Source organism: Vombatus ursinus, unplaced genomic scaffold (assembly GCF_900497805.2).
Source record: "Vombatus ursinus unplaced genomic scaffold, bare-nosed wombat genome assembly UNPS02010304.1, whole genome shotgun sequence".
NCBI classification, from domain to species: Eukaryota; Metazoa; Chordata; class Mammalia; order Diprotodontia; family Vombatidae; genus Vombatus; species Vombatus ursinus.
The window spans coordinates 638,137-656,177 of record NW_020950082.1 but is presented as its reverse complement, the minus strand read 5'-3'; the positions used below and the strand labels follow the sequence as shown (position 1 = coordinate 656,177).

At 36.2% G+C, this 18,041-nt stretch overlaps 1 protein-coding gene across 2 annotated transcripts in view; it reads right to left on the bottom strand.

Annotated features, from left to right (window-relative positions):
- The window catches only part of FGF14 (fibroblast growth factor 14), a 796,427-nt gene that overhangs the window by 503,298 nt on the left and 275,088 nt on the right, over nucleotides 1-18,041 (bottom strand). The window lies entirely within an intron of this gene.

Sequence of the window (18,041 nt, the reverse complement as noted above, 5' to 3'; positions counted from 1 at the left end):
TTTGGGGGCAAGGGTTGGATATCCAGAGGGAAGGTTACATGAAGAATTATGAGAACTAGTCTCTTCCTTTAAGAGTCTTCAGGTTTGAGGAATAATCTGAAATCTTGGCAAAGTGCTTTGGAAACTCAGAATATTGAAGAAAATGCTCAAGACTATTGTGCTGAATCTAAAATCAGTTTAGACCTGGGTTCTAATTCTGCCTCTGATATTTATTAGCCATGTGACCTTGGGTAAGCCTTTTAACTTCTGTCTGTCTCAGTTTCCTCAACTGTAAAATGGGGATAATAATAACATCTACCTCCCAAAGTTGTTGTTAGGGTAAAATAAGATAATATTTGTAAAATGCTATACAAATTTTAAGGCATTATATAAAGGGCAGCTATTATTATTATTACCTTGAAAAATTCCATATGTAAAGTTAACACATACTTAAAGCACAATATCAAGCCTAGATATCATCCCAATAACCTTCTTTAATTGTGTTTTCTGATCCTGTCTTCAAATGTTCCTCTACAACCCTGTCCTAAAACACAAGTCTGACTATGTGCCTCCTCTGCTTAAAAAGCTCACAGGGCTCAAACTCAAGGATTAGAGCCGGAAGAGACCTAAAAGGTCATATAGTCCAGTGACTCCATTTTACATATAAAGAAATTAAGGAAACTGAGGAAAATTAAAGTGACTTACCTAAATTCACATGGACAGTAATAACAGCTAATAAAAGCTAACATTTATTTAGTGTTTAACATATATATGTAATATGTATGTGTATGTATATGTATACACACACATACAAACACACATATATACATATGTGTATATATACATATACATGTATGTATATATACATATATATATATAGTTTTATATGGTAGACACTGTACCTTATAAGGACTTTATCATTATTATCTCATTTGGTCCTCACAACAACCTGGGAGATAGGTGCTATTATTATCCTCATTTTACAGATGAAGAAAGTCAGGTAAACAGAGGTTAAGTGACTTGCCCAGGGTCATACAGCTAGGAAACATCTGAGATCAGATTAGAACTTAGGTACCGGCCTGGTGTTCTATCCACTGTACCGTCTAGCTGCCTTTAGTAAGTAGAAGATCAGAGTCTGTACTCTGTTCTGTGGCCAAAACATGTGGGAATCCTTGGTGACCACTCTCCAAAGTAGAAAGCTGGGCCCTCTATCACCTGTCTCCCACACTTCCAGAAGCAGGTTCACCTAATGTCTAGTCTTCTGTTTTGTAAATATCAGCTATTATTATCACAATATATTTGGCAGAGCATGCTAACAAAGAGGTATTATTGTTATGGTCATTGATAAGAAACACTGAATAAATTTAGATTTTTCTGAACTTTACATTTCATCAGAGTACTGTAATGTAGACATTCTTTGCCTTATCCTATTTCTAGCCAAAGATTCCCCCTTATAATACGTCTTCCTTTATAGACTCTTAAGGATAGAAGGTTCTTTTCAAAGTACAAAGGTTTAACAGTTAATGAGGCATTTGGCTAAATTCACACTGTGGCAATAATCTAGCTAATTTTGACACTGGTCTAAGATTGGCTACCAAGTCACAAGGCTTCTCAATTTAACTGGTTGATATTCCATAAAACTTCAAGAGTGTTTACTTGAGCACATGGAATTCCCACTTTGTAGGCTTCTTTGGGAACCAGTTACTTAAGCCACATAAGAAAATCAATTCAATAAGAGCAATTGTTCAGCTCCACCATCACCCACAAGATACTCCAACAAGCTGGTTTGAGTAGTACCTGAAACCCCTACTAATTAACCTGGCCAACTACAGTTAACCTGCATTTTGGGGGACTAGTTCTACTTGAGAAACTTTTAGCAGAGGAGATTCTATTTCCTAATGACTTCCACTATAGAATTTGGAATTTCATTCCCACAGAAATAAATTCAATTGTATAAACTGAGAACTATAGGTCAGGAAAATACATGTATTCCTACCACATTTTGAGATCAGCAATACAACAGAAGAGGTTACTCTAGCACCTAGCCAGATTCTAGGATCTTCCTTCTGTCAGCTAATCCTTCTTTCTCTGACTTTCAACAATTCAATCCAGTTAAACAAACATCTTTTAAGGAGAGACTACTATATGTAACAGTTGTGTTAAACATTGAGAATGCAATAGTAGATATGACCTAGACCAGAGGTAGCAAATCTGCAGTCTCAAGACCACATGTGGTTTTCTAGGTGTGGTCTTTTGACTGAGTCCAAGTTTTACAGTTTTACAGGAACATGCCAGCATTTATAAGGGGATTTGTTCTGTGAAGTCTGAATCCAGTCAAAGGGCTGCACTTGAGGACCTACAGGGCCACATGTGGTCTCCAGGCAGCAAGTTCCCCACCCCTGACCTAGACCCTGCCCTCAAGAAGATTCAGTTTAATAGGACAGTCAGGAGGAAACAATCTATATTGTTGAGTACATTCAGATGCCTATAGAAATCAGTGTTGTCTAGAGATATCTGGGGGAGAAAGTGCCACTCTTATTATCAATACCCTTCTCAGGATGTAGTGATTTTTACTAATTCAAAATCTAGCTTTCTCTTCTTCCTTCCTCTACCTTTTATTTGCAGGGAGAAAAGGGGCCGGGGGAGGGAGGTGAAGGGGGAGAGGCAGAGTGCTGGGTATTTACAATGTAGAAAGAAGATATTACCATACTTTGCCTCCATTTAACATATGATGGCTCTAACCTAAAAATAACTGAAGTTTATTCCTTTGGGAAATGCAAAACAAATCTGTTTCCTACTTTCAATTCAATGTGTTCTGAGCCCCATGGTTACCTACTCTGTGGACTCATGGGTACTCTGGTTTGAATCATAGAGACTTTTCATGATAATTTATTTATCTCCTTTCCTTCCCCCAACCTAATCTGAAAACTAGGAAATTAAAATCAAGTCAAACAGTAGCAGCCACATTCCTGAATGATTATAGTGTTTGTCCTTCCACTTTCCCACATTCCCCAGGAATTTTAGAACACGTGCCCCTAAAAAAAAAAAATAAAAATCACCTTCCAAGAATGGGTTCAGACTTTCTCAATACTCCTAGAAGGTCTTACAACTGAAGATTTCAGTGAAAGGTTAGATCTAAGCCTAGTGTTACCTGATCATATCTGAGCACAACCTATCTTTGTCTTTTGGCTTCTGATCACCAGTTTCCATGAAGGTTCCTCATTTGGCTTGCTTTAGTCACAGCCCTCTGCTCCCCGGACACATGTAGCAAATCTTTCTAGATTTCTAACAGGGAGAGAGAAAAGATCACTACACATAAGCCTGCTCCAACCCTCCCATGAGCCTCCAGCTACATTTACATCGAGGATCATATATAATAAGTATACTTATATCTATGGATACCTGTTGTAATTAAAATGGAATCTCAGAACAGGAAAAAAAATTGTAAGGTGAAACAAGTGTAGTAAAAATAGGTTTTGTGGGGACTTTTGCAAAGGTCGAAAAATATGCTGTGAAGATGGAGTAGGAAGGGAGAGGAAGATGACAGCATTTGGAAATGTATTTGAACTTTTTTATCTTTCTGACCTCAGAGGATGGAACTAAGATATTAAATATATAGTGATTATTTTGATGTAATTATAGGGATGAGGGAATATTGAGTTAGCTGTAGTCTATAAAATATACAAAACAACAAATTTTGCTATGGCAGAATCTTATTCTGTGTGTGAAAAAACATATATCATTAGAGAGAAGAACAACCAGGGTTAGAGGTATAACAGTAAAGACTTAAAGAAGTCTTTAGCGGTAAGTAGATAATTAGGCTAATCCAAATACAATCGGATGTATCCTTTCCAAGGCTAATGGTGCTTCTTCCAAGACATCTTTCCTGATTTCCCTCCTTATCCTTTCCTTTTGGAAGGGAAAATTCATATTACCTTCAAGATCCCAGAACCTGAGAGCTGAGAGGAACTTCAGAAACCATCTCGTCCTATCCATAGATGATGAGAAATCTATTACACTCTTTCTTCAACAAATGGTCTTACAGCTTCTGCTTGATGACTTTAGAACAAAGTGAATTAATGCCCTCCTGAAGAAACTCATTTTATTTTTAAGAACCCTAATTTTTAGAAAGCATTTCCTTACAGTGAGCCTAATTCTGCTTCTCTGCAACTTCTACTTAGTTCTGCCCTCTAGGATCAAGCAGAATGAGTTCATTGACAGCCTTTCAAATACTTGAAGAAAGCTATTACATTTCCTTATCCCCGACTAAAGCCTTTTCTCCAGTCTACATTTTCCAGTTCCTTCAACTGATCCTCATGTGGCATAATTTCCAGTCCTTTCACCATCGTTGTTACCTTCCTGTGGATGTACTATAGCTTATCAATGTCCTTACTAAAATGGGACTGCAGAGACGAACACAATATTCCAGATATGGGCTGAACAGACAAGGAAATTGCCTCCTTATTCCCGGAAATTATGGGCCTCTCTTAATGTCATCCAAAATGATATTAATTTTTAGTTGCTCATTGTAACTGAGCTTGCTACAATTTAACTTGTAGAGCACTAAAACTCCAAGATTATTTCCATGTAAACTACTGGCTACCCAAGCATCCTCCATCCTATACTTGTGAAATTGATTGTTTTAATCTCTGAATAAGACTTTAGACTTGCTCCTGTTGAATTTAATACTAGTAGATTCTGTCCACTGTTCTAGCATGCCAATATGTATTGGAATCCTGATTCTACCATGTAATATGTTCCCCATCCTTCTCAGATTTTTATCAATTTCAAGTGTGCTAAGCATGCCAGTTATACCTTTTTCCATTCCATTTATAAAAATGTTGAAGAGCCCAGAGCAAAAGAAAAATCCTTAGAACATTCCACTTCCATTGGTATTTCCCAACAAGTTGACATCAAACTGTAAAGAATTACTCTTCGGTCCAGTCATTCCACAAGTTAAAAATACACCTAACTATAATACCACCTAGACTACCTCTCTCCATTTTATCCACAATGATAAAACATTAAGGATTTTCAAATGCTTTGCTGAAATCCAGATATATTAATTCTATAGTATTTTCTTAATTGATTAGTCCAGCAAATCTGTCAAAATAGAAAATTAGATTAAACAGGAATGATCTATACTTAATAAAAGATATAGCATCTCTTAGAAATCATTGTTTCCTTTTTCTACACAGTTACAGATCACCCCTTTAATAAGATACTCTAGAATTTTTTCTAGGAATTGATGTCAAGTTCACTAGCCTATAGTTGAAAGACACCACCCAATTCCTTTTTTTAAAGAAAATGTGGACATTTACGTTTCATTATTATTGTACCTCTCCCACTTGCAATGATTTTTTTCAAAGATCATCTACAGTGGCTCAGTAATTCTGTGCACCAGTTATTTCAGCACCTTGAAAAATAGTTCATCCAGATCTAGGGGTTTGTAATCTCTGAAGGCAGCTAAGTGCTCTCTTGCCTTGTGTTTCAAATGTTTATTAACCGTTTTTGTCCTATTCTTCCAAATCCAAAGATCATTCATTCTCTTTGGCAGAGAACAAAAAGCAAAATAAGGGTTAGGCAGTTCTGTATTCCCTTCTTTGTCTCTTATCCTCCTTTTATCTACTCTGAGTAGCCTGACTACTCTTCCTTGATATTCCTCTAGCTCCTAAAATAGCTAAAAATTAAAAAAAAAAAACAACGCTCTCTTTGTTGTCCCACCTAGGCCTTTTTGTGGAAGTTGTTAGCTGGCATGGTTCACCGAGTGCTGGATTTGGAGTCAGGAAGAATCGAGTTTGAATCCTGCCTCAAACTACTAGCTGTGTAACCCTAGACAGGTCACCTGACATCTGTTTACTTTAGTTTCTTCTTTCATAAAATAAGAATAATAGCATTTACCTCCCAGAATTGTTGTGTGGATCAAATGAGATTATATCCATCCTTTCTTAATTCTAATGCCTTCCCTCTCTTATTTATTTCCTATTTATCCTGTATGTAGCTTATTTGTATTTATTTGTTTGCTTGCTGTCTTTCCCATTACACCTTGTGAGTTCCTTAAGGTCAAGAACTGTCTTATGCCTCTTTTTGTATCCCCAGTACTTAACAGAGTGCCTGGCACATAAGAAGCACTTAATAAATATTTATTGACTGACTGGTATTGTACTTTTTGTTGTTATTATCCAATTGTCCATTATCAGCCTGTAGCTTTAACACTCCAGATGTTATTATAGGAGCATGCTTTTATTTTGTATCCCTCCTTAATTATCTGCTCTTTCCCTTACTTTCTATACTCATCTCATTAAAATCCAAATTGGCAAATGTATTTCCTTTGCATCCATATTGATCTTTTTAGTTTTCCCTTTTCTTCATTTTATCGTTTACTCAAACCTCACATTTTACAGATAAGGAAACTGCTTGAACCTCTCATAACACTCACTGTCCCATCCATCTTTAGCAGTCATGCCATTCTTTCTTTGATTTCATTCATATCTCTTTCAAATATTAATTAGAAAGAAAACATCTTGTAGTGGACAAAAAGTTAGCCTTTGTAATAAGATACTGAAATATATCTGTCATCTTTAATATTCATTTTCAAGAGTTTTCATTGTTCAGTCAAACCTACTTTCCCCTACAACCTGTTCAAATCTACATTTTCCGTCTTGCGTATCTTTCTATTGAACTTACTGAGCTCTGAGAAAAGAATGTTAAAGTCTTATACTACTCTATTGTGTTACTACAAATACCTTTGAAATTTGCCTCACTTTTCTTTTAAGGATTTATGCTGTTTGGTGCATATACATTTAATGATGTCATTGTTTTCATTTTATGATCTTCTTCAAGGTAACTTTATGCATAATGTAGTTTCTCCATCTTCTCTTGAATCATCAATTTTATTGGTATGTTATGGTACAACTTCTGCTTTTTTAAGGCATGATGAATTTTGCCTTATCCTCTCTTTTTTCTCTTGCTATATACTGATATTTTAAAAAGATAACATATGCAAAAATCTAGTTGTTTAATCTGCTGTTCCATTCTCTTCTTTTTATTGGGGAATTTAATCCATTCACATTTAGGTTTATAACTTGTTACCTTTGTGTCATCCTCCAAAATGTACTTTTATATATATATATAGATTCTTTCCTTCCGCTTTTAAGTCAGCACTTAGTCTCTTTGGTTTATTATGCTTATTCTAACTTGATCCTCAAATTCCCTCTTGCTACTACTAATTTCACTGTTAATCTCTCTAATTCTCAGTCTCTCTTTCTCTTTGTCTCTCTCTCTTTTTTTGTTTTTTGTTTTTGTTTTTTTTTTTAACAACAAAGTTTCTCCTTTTCTCACTCAGTTGAGTAGCATGCCTCATTTTTTATGCTCATCCCACTCCACAATTCAGTCTTTTCAATTTCTTAACTTTAACAACATTAGTTTGCAATGCCTTCTTCCAAGTAATATTATTTTTATTATACCCCCCTCTAACTACTTTCTCCTGCTAGCATTCATTAGGAGTTCTTAACATTTTTGTGTCATGGACTCCTTTGGCATTCTGATGAAGTCTACTAATCTCTTTCCAAAATAATATTTTAAATACATAAAATACATAGAATTACAAAGGACATCAGTTATATTGTGACACAGTCATCAAATTTTTTTCAAAGCTCACAAATCTCAGGTTAAGAACGATCGCTCTAGAATCTATTCTCAGGAATGAAGAGACAGCAAGGTATGACAGAATATAGTGGATGGTGTCATGGAACTCTGAAACTGAGTGGCATCATCCTGTTCTTTGTTCACGTTCTATCTTCCTACCTACCTTGTAATAATTTTGTATTTGTTCTATACATAATTATATATGTATATGTTTCTCCCCCAGTATAATATAAGCTTCTTGAAAATAGATGTAGATTCATTTTTTCTGTCTTTTTAATCTCTAGTACTCAGCACAGTGTCTGACACATAGTATACACTTCAATGCTTATTGATTAATTGATATCTCAAACCAAGATATAAGAAGATATCTATAAACTGATATGCAGAGAAAAATACACATAATCAAAAGGAAAATAGACACAATGATCCCAGCAGCGTAAAGGAAAAAATATCTAAAAAAGAACTTAAACTCTGAGCCACTAAGGGAAAAAATATATTATGATCCTAGAAAACAAATAATGAAACATAACTCCTTTATCAGAGCAGAAAGGAAGAGAACTACTGGGATAGAAATCTGTACACACTGTCAGAGGTAGTCCCTGTATTGGATGTTGGTGCTTAGATGTTTTTTTTTTTCCCCACCATTTGGAGCAGAGGAAAATGAGTTTTTCTCCAAAAAATTGCAGTGATGCTATGACAAAAGACATCAATAAAAAAATTAAAGAATGGATTCTTCTGTGATCCTCTCTACCCCTTGTTTAGTCATGAACTCTTCTCCTCTCCACAAATCTGAGAGGTAATTTCTTCCTTGTTCTTCTGTTTATTCTTCTCACTAACACTGACTGACCAATTAGTCCAGTAAGAATGGGGTACCTTTAAGAGCCCAAGGTTAAGTCAAAGTTCCCTTCAGTATAACTTTGAACAAGCCAGTTAATCTCTCTGTTCCTCAGTTTCTTTGTAAAATGGGGGTGATGTTTATCTGCCCTACCTTTTTCTCAGAGAACAACATTATCTCCTCAAATCCCATGTGTGACAATGATTATTTATAACTTAGAAGGTGCTGATTTTGTGATTTAACCTTCAGAGAAATAGTCTGTCCCTATCTTGGGATCTCTGGGGACCCCAAAGACAACTGGATTGCTTCTGACTTCCAAATTTGAAACTGCTGGTGTCTGTTCACTAAATCTATTTCAAACCATTTCATCAGCAAGATGTTCACAGGAAAAAATGCAAAACTCTCAAAGCCTGCTTGACTGATTTCTCAGCATCCTTATGGCTCCCTGAAATCCTGCCCTCATGCACAGCAGAGGAATAGCATCAGGAGTTATTCAGGCCATATGTGAAATTAAAAAAAAAGGAAGAAAGAAGAAAACAAAATTATCCTCTCCTTTTTAAGAAGCCTATCCTTCATCTCAAAGCACTTTACATAAGATTCGATATCACCACCCCAATTTCAAACATCATCAATCAAGATGATGCATGACCTTTACCTGATTTCTGTTTTAGGAAAAATAAACAAATATGCACATAAGATGAGCCACGACACAGTTCTATCATATCGAACACATGCTGCCTATTCCTCAGCTCATATCCTAGAGCTGTCAGTGGCTCTCAGCAGCCATGTTACCAAAAACAAGCACATTATTTCACGGGCACTAAGATGTGAAGACTTCCCAACTCCAATTTCTATTGCAACACCAATTAACTTGAAGCTTTCCCCTCTGCTGACCTTCCCTCACCAAAATTGGCAACATGACTAGCGGGTTCCCTGCACAAGCCCAGCATGTTGGGTATTTTAGATTGTTCTCTGTCCTGGGAAGATCTTGAGTTAGAAGACCTGGTTCAGGTTTCAGCTTTACTGGACAAGTTGCTTTGTTTTTCTCATTTGTAAATAGGGGAGAATTACACTTGTACTTTCTATGACACAGGATTACTGAGGATAAAACAATCTGTGAACTTTAATATAAGGTAAATGTAAGCAATTGTTACTTACTTTGTGTTACTTAAATCATGCACATTATCTGATAGAGTTTGTATCTATGTATATTTCTCTTATCAATGCAACAGACTTTCAGTTCAGTGATGGCAGGTACTTTGTATCATATGACTTTTGTTTCTTCAACTTTTCTTAAATATAATAGGTACCTAATGGTACCTGATGAATGTTGAGATTGACTCTCTTGAACCTTTTCTATATAAGCCTTTGACTTCAGTAATACATATATAACCCTTGCTTCTTTTGCCCCCTTGACATTCAGCTATCCTCACTTTGACAATCCCCATTCCTAGTTAAACCCCACTCTGTTTTCTCTGATCCTACTCCTTGGGGGAGGAAATTCTGCTTCTGACGCATTAGTTGTATGACTGTGAGTAAGTTGCCTGACAACTAAAATCTGTTTTCTCATCTGTAAAATGAAGATAATGGTGTGTGTAGGATTTACCTAACAGGGCTATTATGAGAATCAAATGAGACAATGTATGTAGAATGCTTTGTCATTATCAGTTTATATGACCATAGGCTGATAGATTTAGAGATAGAAGGCACCATAGAAATCATATAGTCTATTATCCTCATCTTATATCTCCACCTCTCGAGGAGTTTATGTTCTAAAGGGAGAAGATGACACACAAAAAGGGAAGGAATGGGAAAGGTATCTACACAGGACATAGTGTCAAAGTCTAGAAAAAAACAGGAAAGAAATGAAGGTTAACAGGCTTGGGTCCCTCCTCCAAAAGGAAATACATGGAGGAACTCATCAATAGAAGAAGAGAGCTGACATGGCAAAGGGTTATCTCAAGATGAAAAGGTTACAGGGACTAATGGATATTCCAGGATGAGGATGCCCCAGGTACTGAGGAAATTCCAGGAAGTTAAGACCTGGTGGGAAAATCCATAATAGGGATGGGAAAATCCATCATATTCATATCTCTATTAGGCCTTTCCCACTTTTTTTTAGTGTGATGGGAATGGCTTTTGTTTTTATACATTTGAATCAGTTCTTCATGTATCTTAGAAATTAGAAATTTGTCAGAGAAATTTGGTGCAAAGATTCCTATCTAACTTTAGCTGCGTTAGTTTTGTGTAACATCTTCAAAATTTTATATGATCAAAATTGTCCATTTTTTTTCTTTTGTAATCATTTCTATCCCTTGTTTATTAGAATATGAACTCCTTGAGAGCCAGGGATGTAAAATGAGGATAGTAGACTATATGATTTCTATGGTGTTCTCTACCTCTATATCTACTAGTCTATAATCACATGAAAGGAAACTAAGACTTTGAGTTGTTAGGTAACTTGCTCATAGTTATAAAATTAATGTGTCAGAAGCAGAATTTGATGATAGGCCTCTCCTAATTTCTAATTGAGCACTCCACCCATTATGCCAAATACACAATGATTATATTAAGGGAGCCAAAATCTAATTAATTGTAATGGTCAATACTGACACTTGAGCAGATCTATCCACAGGTAAGGAACCACAGTTGCAGTATTTTGCATATGTTTTCAGCTAAGGGAACTATGTCCATTGATTTTGCTTAGCTGTTTTTATTTTTTATAAAGGAAGGTTCATGGTGTGTGTACAGGGGGTGGGGGGTGGGGTCTCAAGAAATGCTGTAAAAACAAAGACCATGAATGAAACTATCTTTTAAATCTGTTTTTTTTCTCTGACATTCTTATTTCTCTAAATGGCATTACCACTTTCATAGTGACTCATGCTTATGAGTTCTAAGTTACTTTTGACTCTTCCTTCACATTTGCCTTTTGCATCTAATCTTCAAATCTGTCAGTCCCATCACCTCAATAGCCCTTAAATTCAAGCTGAAAGGTAGTTTATTGGTATAGGAAAGGCACAAGAATTGCATTTCAGAGGCCTGGAATCAAATCCTGGCTGTGACAGTTAGTAGATGTATAATCTGGGTCAAGTCAACTTAACCATCCATAGTCTTGGTTTCTTCATCTATAAAATGGGACTGATATGGTTGCCCTACCTATTTCCCATAGGTATCATGGGCCAATTGTTTTGTAAACCTTAAAACATAAATGTGTGATATTAGTTTCATTTCCTTTGCCACTATCCTAATTCACTGCCTCATCTTTACCTAGAATAATTCATTAACCTCTTAATTCATTTTTACCAGTCCCAGTCTCTCCCTGTGTTAATCCATCCCATACATCATTCCCAGAGCCTAATTTCAAAACTAGAAAGGAGCTTAGAGGTCTACTCATTAAACCTATAGCTGCACAAGAATCCCCAATGCTACATCTTCCATTTGTGTTGTCTTCCATATTAGAATGGGAGTTCTTGAGAGCAGGAACTGTCTTACTTTTCTATTTGTATAACCAGAACTTGGAAGAGTACTTTGCACATCATGAGGACTTAATGAACATTTTTCATTCATTCATTCATTCATTCATTCATTCATTCATTCATTCATTCAAGTAGTCTCCTAGCCTGTGCTTCCAAATTTGCATTGATGAGGAATCCACTATTTCCCAAGTCAACCTAGTCAGTATAAATCTGTCCCTCAGCAGCTTCTACTCATTGCTGTATGATTTGCCTTTTGGAGCCAAGCAGATCAAGTCTAATTTCACCCAAGGTTGAGCTGAAGCTAGCTCATACAAGCTAATGAAAGCTGATTATTAAATTTTCAGTGTGAGCATTTATACCTTGGAAATCAACAAACACTACAAACAATTTGTTGTTTTATTGATTATCTAGACTTGGAGGCCTTGTCCAGTAGTCTGGATCTATGTTTTGCCACTGGACCCAGATGGCTCCAGAGGAGGAAAAAGTAAGGCTGGTAGCTTTGCACAGCCCTCCCTCATTTAAATCTAATTCACTTGCAAATCATGGCCTCACCTTCCTGATGTCATGGTTCTCTTGGAGAACAAAGGACAAACAACAACAATCTAGACTTAAGAAGTAATGGAGAAAATGTCAATGGTGCAGATTAAACTAAAAATGTGTCCTGTGTACATATTTTTTTTTCCTTCAGAGAGCTATTTATTAGTCATTTACCAGCATACCACTGCTTTCTACCAAATACCTTTCATATGCTTAAGGATTGCTTTTATGCCCCATTCCCCCATTGTCCTTCCTTAGATTTAATAATGCCACCTCTTAGGGAAGGGTGAAGGGAACATTCATTAAGCACTTACTATGTGCCAGGCTCTGTGCTAAGCACTTTATAAATACTATTTCATTTGATTCTCACAACCCAAGAATTTAGGTACTATTATTATCCCCATTTTACAATTGAAGAAACTGAGTCAGAGAGATTTAATTACTTTCCCAGGGTCACACAATTAATAAGTATCTGAGGATGAATTTGAACTCAGGTCTTTTAAACCAATTTCCTATTGCAGTCACCAGTCCATTCTCCATCCTAGTGATCCACTAGTTTGTCAATATCCTTTCAAATGTTACACCTAGAACTAGACACAATAATCCAGATATGGTCTGACTAGAGAAAAGTAAAATGGGACAATCACCCTATCATTCATTCTGATACTCTGTTTCTTTTAGGATTGCTTTAGCTTTTTTGTTTGCCATGTCATGCTGTTAACTCATATTACAGTTTATTTTCTTTTGGTCTGGCCCTGAGATTCAATCTGTGTAGGGAATTCCTGCTGAGTAAATACCTACCGATTGGCTGAATTTTATCTTATAGTCCACTAAAAACCAAGATCCTTTGTATGTAAACTGTTGTCTAGCCTCACATTCCCCATCTTGCAGTTATGCTCCTGATTTTTTTAATCCAGTCCTTATTAAATTTTTATGAAACCTTAGGGAAATTCCACTCATCATTGAGGTATTTGATCATCGGTTTCCTCAATGTCAATAACAATGGAGATATCTGAATTACCCTACAGGGTACTTTGTAACTTCTGAGTAAAAGATAGATGCTTGCTGGATTCAAGTCTCACCACTGACACAACTAACTATGTGACCTTACACCAATTACTTAATTTCTCAGTGCCTCCAGGAAACTGTCTAAGATTTTAAATTGAAGAATAGGCGTGAATATGCATTGGTAAAGAGGACTTCCTCACTGGGAGCTCTCTGTAATGAAACGATGAAATCACAGGTCTAATACATATACATATATAGAGATACATGTATCATATGTGTATATATATATATATATATGTGATGTGTGTATATAAAAATTATTTGTTATGTTTCACAATCTAGGATAAAATCTCAGAAGATATATACATATATGTTATAATATATTATAAAATACCTTACATTATATCATAGTATTCTTATGTATGTATGTATTTTTGGTTATTTTCTTTTTGCTTTTTGGTGAGGTGATTGGGGTTAAGTGATTTGCCCAAGGTCACACAGCTGATAAGTGTTAAGTGTCTGGGGTTGGATTTGAACTCAGGTCCTCCTGACTCTAAGGCCAGAGCTCTATTCACTGAGCCACCTAGCTGCCCCTGGTTATAATTTTAAGACTTGTTATTTCATCAGTGTAGGTAATTCCTCTGTAGCTTACAGTCTTGGAGAGTTGTTTGAGGGCACTAGGAGGATTGGTGATTTACCCATGGTCAGACTGGCTCTGTATGCACTAAAGTGTCTCTCTCTCTGTCTCTCTCTCTCTTTTCTTTCTCAGAGTGCCATGTAAATATGTTATTATTGTCATTAGGCTTTAAGTACAACATTTCCTTCTAAGATTCTGGGTTCTTCCCCTGGGATCCATGAACTTCATTAAAAAAATTTGATATTGTATTTCACTATAATTTGTTTTGCTTTTGCAATCCAAAGAATTTTATTTTATGCTTTTAAGAACATTTCCTGAGAAGATATACATACATAAGCTTCATCAGACTGACTGTCAAAGGGGCCCACAACATATCAGAAAGGTGAAGGGTCACTACCTGAATGGTATAGAGGAGTCAAGTCCATCCTCTGTTAATATGTGGGCAGTCATATCTGACTCTTCATGACCTCGTGGACCATAGCACATCAACACTATAGATGGAGTTTTCTTGGCAAAGATACCGGAGTGGTTTGCCATTTCCTTCTCCAGTGGATTAAGGCAAACAGAGGTCAAGTGACCTGTCCGTGGTCATATACCTATAAGTATTTGAGGTCAGATTTGAACTTATGTCTTCCTGACTCCACACCCAGTCCTCTATCCACTGAGCCGTATAGTTGCCTCCCAGTACTATAGGCTAACTTAACATTAAAATCCCTTCCTAGCAGTTAATCTTCAGCTTTATAGTGTCAAAAGAAATCATTTCTGTAATTTTCCTCCTTTCCAAACAATTCCTCCTAGATTTTACTACCTCACAAACAAACTGTAGGATGAAATTAGAAGGAGAACAAGAATTAGCTACTTGCTTGAGAGGAAAAGCAGTGAATTGTGGAACAGAGATGTCCAACATGCTGCCCACAGGTGCAGGAGGCCTACAACACTCCCAAGGGATGCCTGAACCAGATGAAAATGTAATTGGGAAATGTTGAAGTGAATAAAAATATAATAAAACAAACACAATGTTAAGTGGTGGTTTTCTGAAGTCATATGCAGGCTGCAGGGTTTGAGGCCATTTGGTGTAGAGGGCACTGGACTTGAGGCCCTCAGAACCCAGGTTCAAATTCTGCTTCAGACAATTACTAAATAGTGACTCTGGTCAAGCCATTTAACTACTCTCTGCCTCAGTTTTCTCATATGCAAAGGAATTAGGGAAAAGGGGTTGGGTTTTGTAGACTTTTAAAGTCCTTTCCAGCTCAAAATCTATGCTACTATACACATTTATAAGTAACTCTACATCCAATAAGTCACAATTCAACACACAAGAAAATAGAGACATTGGGTGGGGACTAGATTTGTGAAAGGATCTGAATTCTAGAAAACTTGTATGTTTGTGTAACTGAGTGAACTAGAAAATTATTCTAAAGCTGTTTCTTCAATAGTCTTGCATTAATTATCTGAACAAACAGGCCTTTCTCCTTCTTTGACAGAGCATTAAATAAAATAAAATAATAATAACAACCATAATAATTTATATAGTTTACTATGTGCCAAGCACTTTACAATTATTATCACAGTTGATCCTCATAACAACCCTGGGACATTGATACTATTATTATGTCAAATATAATATTATATTTTACAGATAAGGAAACTGAGGCAAACAGACATTAAATAATTTGTCCAGGATCATATGGCTAGTGTCTGAGAGTAGATTTAAACTCAGGTCTTCTTGACTCCAGGCCCAGCACTCTATCCACTGTGCCACCTAAAATGAGAAACAAGCAAATATTAATCTCCTACTATGTGTCAGGCACTATGCTAAGCACTTTACAAATATACTTGTGAGGCAGGTGTATGGGTTAGGCCTGCAGTCAAGACTTAACGGCTATGTGACACTGGGCAATTTACTTATTCTCTGTCTGCCTCAACTGTTAAGGGTTGTTGTGAGGATCAAGTAAGATAATAGTTACAATTATAACACTATAGAAATGTTAGCCATCATTATTATGACTCATGTTAGAAGTTAGGATAGGGTAGACCCTGTATTCCCAGGACTCATTTAGGTTTAGTTTAAAGTGGGGAAGCATCATTCTCACTCTAATTACTGACTGCTAAAAATTAGAATAGGCCTCTGGATCCAGAGTAAAGAAGTTGATAGAGAGACAGAAGCAGAAATAGAACAGTGGGTCTGACCCCTGACTCCTCTCTATAACAAACAGAGAGCCACAAATGTTCCTTTCCTTTCCTGGGCTTGGTCTTACAAATAAGTGAAGCAGGAAATATGGCATGATTTATGGAAAAGTTCCCACTCAGAAATATCTCCCAAAATTCTAGATCAGTAGAGCTTAATAAGTGTTGACTTAATAAGGAAATAACTCGAGTGAATTAAACAGGAATATAAATCCATCAATACATATTGAGATCTATCTGTCTATAGATGTTTCTGAATTTCTAAGGCTGTATTTGTGATAAAATCTTTATGTAACCTGTTTCTTAAACTGTTCTCTTATGTTGACATGTATTTAAAACAGCATTTCTCACTGTGGAATTGTTGCACCTACATAAAACATAAGTTGTAGGACCCCATGCTTAGCATAATATATGACATACAGTAGATGCTTAAGAAACTCTTATGGAGTGGACATATCTTTGGCCATGTAATTGAACAGAAGTTTGGGTAATGTGTCTTTCTGGGGGGGAAGTCTTTTATAGAATCTTCAGGAACTCTTATTTGCATCAAGTAAGGCAGCTAATATGATGGCCGCAGACTCAGGGAGAGCTAAGTGCAAGCCACACTTCTTAAACATATTGACTGGGTGACTCTGAATAAGTCACTTTTTTTCTTTTTTCTCTTTGCATCACCAATTTTCAGCACACTGTCCACACACTGTACATATTCATCCATCCATCTATTCATTCATTCATTCAGTGTCCTAGGCAACTCTTTAAGACTATAAGGTTCAGAGCAGTTGTCAATATGCATTGGCAGAGAAAGAGTCCTTCCCAGAAACTCGCTTCACCAGTGAAATAACAAATCTCATCCAATTTTCATCTAATCTGAAGTTGGGAACTAGTGATCTACAGGCAACATGTTATAGTGAGAAGAGCAATGAAGTTAAAATCAAATTTAAAAAAGTCAAAGTCAAGACATATGGTTCTGCTACCTATATGACCTTGGGAAAGTCACTTAACCATGCTAAGCCTCAATTTCTTCATTTACAAAATTAGGATGATGGACCAGGTGATCTCCAAAGTACTTTCCATCTTAAATCTGTGATCATTTAGGGAATTTTTAGCAAACTGATGTCAAGAGAACCAAAAGGACTTCCCTAAGATTATACAGTTAGTAAATGGCAGAGCCCTAATTTGAACCAAGGTTCCGTAACTCCAAACTCATGCTCTTTCCACTACACTAAACTGCCTTTCTAAACATATTCAGAATAAAAGGGTGACATGATTGCATCAAGAAAGTTTGAAGACATAGCTTGGAGTATAAAACAATTTCAGTAGCAGCAAATTACTGTTATTGATGATGTCCTGTGTTAAAAAAAAAAGGTGGAAGTGTTTTTCAAGAATCATGTATTTGAGAAACTAGAAATTCGACAGAAATGGATAGTTACAATAAATTTTTAATGCAATAAATTTAATTAAATACAATAAATTTAAAATGCAAAGATATTTACAAAAATGCTGTTAAAAAGATATCAAACGATTACTCTAAAGCTGTGGTGGTTGGCACAATGTGTTGGTTGGATTTAAAAAAATTAATAAAAGAGTAATTAAAAAGGAAGTCAGAGGTGGATTGTAAATGGATTGTAGGCCTCAAGGACTCAGTGATAGGCCTCATCTGGCCAAGCAGAACACATTGCAGAACTGAAGAAACAATCAACTACCCACCCAATCAATCAACAAACATTTATCAGGC